Here is an 8784-nt window from a genome sequence, read left to right on the forward strand (position 1 = left end):
CCTAATGTTAACATCTGCCATAACCATGGTACATTTATCAAAACTAAGACATTCATATTGATTGGTACAGCACTATTAGGTAAACTACAGACTTCATGCAATTTCTTCAATGCCTCTAATAATGTTCATTTTCTCTCTAGGGTCCAGTCCAGGCTACCATGTTGCATTTTGTGGTCACGTCCCCTAGTCTCTTCCAATCTGTGATAGCTTCTTGGTCTTTTCTTGTCTTTAATGACCTTGACACCTTTGGTCAAGTATTTTTTAGGTTGTCCCCAAATTTGCATTTGTCTGATGTCAAAGTCATGTAAGATTGACCGCGATAGACAGTGTAGGTGGTGATCCCACTTACCACCACCGATTTCACTTTTGGTCATAAAAGAGCAAAGAAAAGAGACCGTTCAATACAAGGCTCTTCTTGGGTTGTTCAACTTTTCCCTGTTACTTAGAATTATAAAAATCGTGGAGTGTTATTTCTGGAAGAGACTTTGGAGACACATGACTATATTTTTTGATTCCTGATTTAGAAATAGGGGCAGGAATATGATCTCCCTGAGGGTGGTGGTATTTTGTATTTCCTACAAAATAATTAGAGGCATTTTCTACCAGATAACTCATTCCTTCCTGTGCTTTCTTACCCCATATCTTTGACCCGGGCAGAGTCCTCTACCTGGGGTGCCCTCTCCCTCATTTTTTTCCTTCTTCTGCTGAACTTCTCCTGTAAGGGACAACTTAAATGTCTCTTTGCCTGAGTAGTTTCCAGTCTCCCATTCTCCTTCCATCCTTCTCTACAGAAATGAATCACTCTTTCCTTTGAGTTGACTTAACACCTTAATGTAGCTGTTGAGACTGTGTTAAAGGAATACTTGTATGTAAATGTCCCTTACTATAGCATCAGTGCCTGGAAGACAAAAAGAGTGCTATCTCCATCCCGGGGCCAGGTGCAGTGCAGAGACGGCTTTCATGAACGCTTGTGGCTTTGAATCTGACTTCCCTCCTTTACTTTAAAGGCAAAGAAACTGATGGTAAGTGACGGCTATCATCCCTTTTTCAAAAATTCCCTTTTCCTGAAGATTGGTTGATCTTTGTTCAGTACTCCTGGAAATTGATGGTCTTTGCTATATTATTTCTTAAAATTCTTTTTAGCACAAAGAGCCCACGATGCCTCTTTGTGTAAGGTTACAGGAGCAAGGGTTTGGGACGTAAGTAAGCAGACTGGGGATCAAACAGTGCCCTCTTCAGAGATGGACAAACAGTTCTGTGCCTGGTGAACCCAGTTGAAAAAAACTACATGAGGCTTTTGTATAGATTGTCTGGGATTTTCCCGTGTGGCGTGGCCACAGTTAGATCTGCAGAACATCTGATTCTGTGAAACAAAGGCTCACATACGATGAATAGATTGCTGCTACATTTTGATCCGTGTTCCTACAAAAAGACACATTCTCTCATTCATTGTATCCAGAAATCCAAAATTTATAGATCTCTTCCTTTGCAGAAACTCCTAAACCAGGTTTATTTCCATGGACTTGACCTTTGGCGTGTAGACTTTCTCCCCACTGGCAAACCCAGGGTCCATATTTTCCTGCAGACGGCCATTTTGGCAGTCTCCTTAACAGCCTAAGGAAAGAACCAGAAGTCTACATATGGAGACTTCATCCCCGGTTGCCTAATGGATTCAAAAGACATCCTGAATATTCATCATTTCTTCTTTTATGAGCACCTTGGCAATTCCCTCCAAAGGTGAAGGCTGCAGTAAATTCAGAAGTGCCATTTAGTGAATACCAATTTATTCTCAATTCGGCTCTACTTTTTTTCTGCTCTTCAGCACAGCATTGGAGCTCCCGAGATCCCCGTGAATGCAGGGCATTGTCTGGGCTCTGAGGAGGCAGGGTCTTTTTGTGCAAATCCAAAGCCTAAAGACATTGTCTGCTCCCCAGCCTGCCTGCCGAAGGAAGCACCGGGCGCTCACTTCACATTCTCTGCAGCAACCTCCCTGGAGAAGTTGGACCTTTTAAAACCACACTGGAGCTCCTGGCTTGGTGACAGGGCTTTTAATTTAATAGCTGTAAATTAGCAAATATTGTTTTTCGGTTCCGCGCACATGGCTTTTCCCTTTGGTGTAATAGGAATCCGTCGCAGGGCTCCCTAAAGGTGTAGGTCCCAGGATACTGATGTGGGCAGCTGTTAGATGCAGACAGACCCAGAGAGAGACAGAGGCCCTCGTGACATTCATCCATTTAAACAGTTCAGGCTGGTCGGCCCTGTGCAGCGCTTAGAGAAGGGCACTGGGGGAGGTGGGTTGGGATAGTGTCCACGTGGGGTCCACTCTGTCTCACCCCAGGGTCTACACCGGGCATTGTGCCCTTTCTCTCACCCCACTTCTCTGTCACCAAACACCTGCACATCAACTCATTGGCTCCCCACGGTTCTTCTCTCCGTCCTGGAAAAACTGGGACCTGAATCTCACTCCCGTTTGCTTTTGTACCTCGAATGGAAACACATGTATTTCTTATTTATCTATTCATACTGGTATGCTCTTTAAATTAGACTCCCAAATCCATCCCTTAGCTTATTCTGCGGAGATTATTTCTTGGACAAAGGGAAACAATTGTCAACCCAAAGGCTTGGGCCAGCCAGCGCTGGCTCCTGGCCTAGTGCTTCCCCCGCGGCGTACCTTTCTTCCACACAGGTTGTTAAACTTCCATCCGAAGCCAGGAGGCTATGCCATTTCTCTTTCCTCCCTTATGCACCCCAACTGTCTTACTGCGTTTAAATAGCTCGTCAGCCTATCACAGAGGTTGCAAACCACGGCTCACAGGCCACATCTGGCCCGTGGACATGTTTGCCTTGGCCTTCACACTGTTTTGAAACGTTTTTAATTAGTTGCCAACATTTACAAATTGGGAAGTTTCTTTGGGAGCCTCATGAAAAATCCAAGGATCGGCCTCCCCTAGACCTGTACTTCTAGTCCACAACGGGCTGGAGCTGAACGATGGGGAGTCTGTAGGCACTGGGCAATGTGTTTACTAGTTTGCTACGATCCCCACCACTGTGAATATTTCATGCCTGCTCACTCACTCACTGACCTGTCTGGCCTCTGTGGCATTTGAGTTTGTGAGGTCTGGTCTAATGGATGATAGAAAGTCTGCCTAGGAATATTATATTTCCTGATTTGTTGCCCTCTCCCCCAGTTATTCTTCTCATAGGAAGGAACGGACCCAAGCAAGATTTGTGACTTTGACCAATTTTGGAAGTCTTTTGGCTGTTCAGCGGGGCAGGGAGGAAAGGTGGAAGTCTCGCACTGTTAATAATTATTCTTTTTTTCACATGCAGAGGCAGTAAATGGAATTAGCCTTAGATATTAGGATTCTGCAATTCTCCAGCAAGAATTTGAGCAGGTTACATAAAGTAAAGACAGACTCCAAATATAATATTGGGGGAGTGCAACTGACAAGTAATCAACCTAGAAGAACAGTACAGGCCTCATCGAAGGCACGATGTGAATGAATTCTATCTGATCGATGCAGAATGCCAATCACAGGGGGAGAGAAAATAGATAATGGTCATTTACCCTGGAAGAAAAGATTAAGGATGTTAAACTGCTTTCTAAACTCAGGGTGCTTTATAAAAGCAAAGGATCATTAATCTTACTCTTTGTATTGATTAAGAAGAAAGAGAGAGGTGCTTGGTAAAAAGAGTTTGTCCCTTTTTTAAAAAAATGTAATTTATTGTCAAGTTAGCTAACATACATTGTATACCGTGTGCTCTTTGTTTCGGGGGTAGATTCCCATGATTCATTGCTTACATACAACACCCAGTGCTCATCCCAACAAGTGCCCTCTTCAATGCCCATCACCCATTTTCCCATCTCTTCTGCCCCTACCCCCATCAACCCTCCATTTGTTCTCTGTATTTAAGAGTCTCTTATGGTTTGCCTCCCTCGCTCTCTGTTTGGAACTACTTTTTCCCCTTCCCTTCCCCATGGTCTTCTGTTAAGTTTCTCAAGTTCCACATGTGAGTGAAAACATATATCTGTCTTTCTCTGACTGACTGCTTTCACTTAGCATAATACCCTCCAGTTCTATCATCTGACGAATGGATTAAGAAGATGTGGTTTATATAAACAATGGAAGACTACTTGGCAATGAGAAAGAATGAAATCCTGCCATTTGCAACAACGTGGAGAGTTTGTCCCTTTGATTGAACAGCGAGTGGTAGAAAAAGTTGGGTCTTCTTCTATTCTGCAGGTGACAGGGTTGTTCAGTGATTGAGTATGACTTGGAGAATGACTGATAGGAGGGTAAGTCGTTCTGGAACTTACCAGTAACTTTCTTCAAAATGTTAGCTTATTCTTCGATTGTAATTCTGTTGAAGAAAAAAGCATTGGGGGTCTTCTAAAGTACATCAGTAGACAAGTGCTGAGGGTGTGGCTTTGGAATGATCCTTCTAGATCTGGGATTCTAGTACCCTGAGAAGTGAAAAAACTTTGCATTGCCTATGGTGTGAGTTCTACGTGGTCTGTTAGTGAGTTGTGAGCCTTGGGAGGGAGAAATACTGTCTATCTCTCTTGGTGGCAGATAAGAGAACAATTGAGCAGTCCTTCCAAACTTCTCTGTCTTATTTTTTTGTCTTGTGTCATGCTCGATCAAAACCCATATGTTGCAAAGTCATGTTTTAAACCTAGGCCAGCTTTCCTGCTTTTTGTATTTGGGAACATTCTGATGATCAAACTCACATTGTCTCCAGGGCACTTAGAGTTTTGAATCTGAGACTCCCAATTTTTGGAAGTGGTTCATGGCTTCTGCTTCTACTTCTCATTCAAAAGTCATGGTTTGGTCCCTCTTGGCCTTTGATTTTAAGTGCCCTACTTGTAATCTGCTCAGGCTGAGAGAGAGCTGAGAAGTCGGAAGTATTTTATGTTCCAGGCTGCAGGCCTTATGAGGTGATGACAGTGTCCTATAGGGATATCTGCTCTGCTTTTCCTATTGAATTTGGAGGAAGAACTGGAGAAGAGTGCTTGACAGGGGCAGAGAGCAAACGGAACTGGCTTTGAGATAAAGCTGAGAATGTGGTGACGGCGTGTATCAGCACTGCTCATGCAGGTGGGGGGCTGAAGAGCAGGTCGGGGAGACAGGGAGGAAGAGAAGGTGTCCACACACTCTAGGCTGAAGAAAAAGCCAAAGGGATCAAGACATTGGGGAAATAATAATTAGTTTGAATAACTTTATTGTCAACATCCAAAGATGCCCATTTCTGAATAGAAGCAAGTGACCGAAGGCATCGTGGTTGGGTCCGTTGTGAAGGGGCTCGGGCTGTGTCCCTAGCTGGGGGCTCAGTCATTGGGCTCCATGAATTCCTTACTTAGGCTGTTCCCAGTGTGCCTGCAGGCAAGTCAGGGACCTCTTTGGAGTCTATTTGCAAAACAAACCAGAATCTGCATTTTTCTTGCTTTGAAAGACAATAACAGAAAGAATCTTGGAATACCTTTTAAACCAGTCCTATTTTAACCACCCCCCCCCCCACCCTTCTTCTTTTTTCTGAAAAGCATCTTCAAGTTTTCCTACAGAAAACCTTTCTCAATGAATCTCATGAATATTTGGGTCTTTTATTTCTCTCCTTTTATAATTATTTTGTTTCTGTAGCCAGAGTTATATTAGTAACATGTCGGTCTGTTCTGAATTGTCCATTATATTATTAGAGTAAAAGCCCATCCTGGATTATTAATATATTATCATTTATGTAAAGTTCTAGATGTACCAATACATGATGGACATAGTTTTGCACCTGGAGATAGTCAATCACTGCATTATGTTCTGGCTGAAAACCGATATGTCTTCATGATCATTCAGCATCAATTGTTATTGACTTTGGCAATAAATAAAGTTATTTTGAGATTACTTGAAACAGGCCTTAAATTCCTTGGGGGATGATATTATATCTAGTGCATCTCTACAAATATTTGTCCATTGGAATATTTGTCCATTGGAATGCTCACTCACAAGTGAATAAATCTACTTTATGTCCGGATTTGGGATAGGCTCTGGGGATACATTAGGGAATCCCTTGTCCTCCTGGGGCTTAAAATTGTAATTTTGGGATTATAAATTAGTATGTTTATTTGGGATACAAAATAAGGTCTTACATGTCAGGACTCAGCACAGAGTGGGTGCCTGAGAGGCATTTCTTTTCACGTGTAATTGACTGAGTAGCTCACCAGAACTTGGATAGGTCACAAGAGCTGAGTTTTTGTTCATTGGTTTCTTTTCTTTTCTTTTCTTTTTTCCAGATGTATCTTCTCAAGAGTAGTCTTCAATTCATTTTTTTAAATATTTATTTTTGAGAGACAGAGAGAGACAGGTCATGAGCTGGGGAAGGGCAGAGAGAGAGAATCTGAAGCAGGCTCCAGGCTCTGAGCTATCAGCACAGAGCCCAATGTGGGGCTCAAATCCACGAACCATGAGATCATAGCCTGTGCCAAAGTTGGATGCTTAACCGACAGAGCCACCCAGGTGGCCCCTCGCTCATTGATTTCTATTCAGTTGCCTGATCAGCTACTCATGTTATACTTCCGAACGGGAGTTTTAGATTAAGACCAGTCTATACTCATCTTACAGTCCTGGGGTAGGGATACAAACTGTAAGTTTGGGCTTCAAGACTTTTCTATGCATCTCTGCTCAGAGCCTCATAGAAACTTAAATTTGGTATTGAGAAGAACACCTGTTGGGATGAGCACTGGGTGTGGTATGGAAACCAATTTGACAATAAATTTCATATTAAAAAAAAAGAAACTTAAATTTGGAAATATCTAGTCCTATGTGTTTCACAAAGGGTACACTTTATGTTAAAAAATGTTTCATAGGGGAAAAAAAAGCATTCCGAGATCAAGTCGGTTTAGGAAACAGTAAAATTTCTTACCAGATTTCTTTACTGTGAGACTTCACAGAGTCTTAATGTACTAATATGCATTGTGCATTTTTGCTTGGGTTAAAGTGTGTGGAATTTTCCAAATATATTTGGTCTCACAAGGCTTATTTAAAAAGATTCTTAGGGGCACCTGGGTGGCTCAGTCGGTTAAGCGTCCGACTTCGGCTCAGGTCATGATCTCACAGTTTGTGAGTTCGAGCCCCTGATCGGGCTCTGTGCTGACAGCTCAGAGCCTGGAGCCTGCTTTGGATTCTATGTCTCATTGTCTCTCTGCCCCTCCCTCACTTGTGCTCTGTCTCTCTCTCTCTCAAAAATAAATAAAAATGTAAAAAAAAAAATTTAAAAATATTCTTAAAGCATTTTCTATGGGTCCAAGGTTTTGTGAAATTCACATCAGAAAGTTGCGTGATGAGCTCACTTTCCTGTTGCATAGACCAGGAAGCTCGGGCAAAGCACTCAGTGACTCAGTGAAAGGCCCAGAGACAGCCGATGGCTGCCGGAGCCAGACCTGAGTGTTCAGCATCCAGGCCAGTGTTCTTTCTGCTATGGTGGAAAATTAAAAAAAAAAAAAAAAATTCTTTTATTCTCTTTCTTCCTTTCCTTCTTTTAGTTCCCTTTCCCCACCTCAGTGGCTCCAGCCTACCAGTAGCCCTGCATTCTTTCCATGGCCTTTGAGACCCTTTTGGAAGAGTCAGAGTGACCTGGGGTTCTGACTGGAGCTTCTCCCCCCAGACCCTCCCAAGTTCAGCATCTCAGCCAGCTCAAGGTAGCACCTTGGCTTCTACATCCTTGACCTCATTGTGAGCACAAATCCCTTGTTAACCTTTCATCCTGTGTCCTGTCTTCCCAGTGAATTCCATCAGGAATGCCATACTAATTTGAAGTCACTCTGAAGAGATTCATTTGTACTTCTGGGCTACATTTGTATTTATTTCAAGCTCTATTTTCCTTAGCCGATATTATCTGGCTGAAAGTAGCAGTCTCCTCTTCTTCCTTTTTTTTTTTTTTTTAACGTTTATTTATTATTGAAAGACAGAGAGAGTCAGAGAGTGAGCAGGGGAGGGGCAGAGGAAGAGGGAGACACAGAATCCCAAGCAGGCTCCAGACTCCGAACTACCAGCATGGAGCCTGGTGCCGGGCTCGAACTCATGAACCGTGAGATCATGACCTGAGCCGAAGTCGGACGCTTAACTGACTGAGCCACCCAGGTGCCCCGGGGGCCTCTTCTTATGTTACCCTTACCTTCTGCCCCAGTTCCATTAGGACCTATGCCTGCATCTGGAAGTTTCTGTTGCCGCAATGTTATTAACTTCTGTGGTGCTCAGCTGTAACGAATACCTGTCTGTGACCACACAAACATAAGCAAAGAAAGTTGGTCATAAAAAATTTTCATGTCAAGAGAAGCTTTGGATCCTTTATTTTACCCAGTGTCTATCCACTTAATTAAAAATATTGTGGGACACCTGTGTGGCTCAGTCTGCCGAGCGTCTGTTTCTTGATTTTGGCTCAGGTCATGATCTCAGGGTTGTGGGATCGAGGCCTGCGTCCGGGTCCATGCTGAATGTGAAGCCTGGTTGGGATTCTCTCTCTCCCTCTTTTTCTGCCTCTCTCTCAAAATAAATAAACTAAAAAAAAAAAAAAAAAAAGAATAAAATTAGGCCTTAAATCCCCACAAATGGATAAAGAAATTAAAAAAAACCAATTCCTATATAGCCTGGCTTTTTACATAATCCTTTACTTCCCTTTGGAGGAAGGCCCTGTTCATTGGCTAGTCCCAAAAAGAGACACACTTAATTGCTAATTCTTTGTTTTTGCTTTTTTTAGTGTTATATTTATGATTACAAAAGCTTGTTTAAGGCATTG

The sequence above is a fragment of the Panthera onca genome, chromosome F1 (genome assembly GCF_046562875.1).
Source record: "Panthera onca isolate mPanOnc1 chromosome F1, mPanOnc1 haplotype 2, whole genome shotgun sequence".
Taxonomy (NCBI): domain Eukaryota; kingdom Metazoa; phylum Chordata; class Mammalia; order Carnivora; family Felidae; genus Panthera; species Panthera onca.